The sequence below is a fragment of the Myotis brandtii genome, unplaced genomic scaffold, assembly GCF_000412655.1.
Source record: "Myotis brandtii unplaced genomic scaffold, ASM41265v1 scaffold1026, whole genome shotgun sequence".
Taxonomy (NCBI): domain Eukaryota; kingdom Metazoa; phylum Chordata; class Mammalia; order Chiroptera; family Vespertilionidae; genus Myotis; species Myotis brandtii.
Window position 1 is genome coordinate 821767 of NW_005353435.1, and position 280 is coordinate 822046.

Below are 280 nucleotides of genomic sequence, written 5' to 3' on the forward strand. Positions count from 1 at the left end.
GGGAGAGGAAGGGGAGGTAGGGGGGGAGAGGGAGGGTGTGTGGGAACCTGACCAGCCCAGAGCCATCAGATGACTGTGCCTCAAGGCAAGTCTACAATTGGGGGGGCACCGGGGGAGCCACAATCGGCACTTGGAGACCCTGACTAAGAGGAACTGTCTTAGCCCTGGAGGGCGGGCAGGGCCTGGTGACCCCGTAGCCTCCCCCGGCTTCCTTCCCTCCTGAGGGGGCCTCAGACTTGGGTCGGTCCCCTCACCCCCTGGACTCTTCTCCAGGCACCGG

The 280-nt window shown here is 65.4% G+C and overlaps 1 protein-coding gene across 1 annotated transcript in view; it reads right to left on the reverse strand.

The window, feature by feature from the left end:
* Positions 1-280, reverse strand: part of GALNT2 (polypeptide N-acetylgalactosaminyltransferase 2) — a 49724-nt gene that overhangs the window by 6514 nt on the left and 42930 nt on the right. The window lies entirely within an intron of this gene.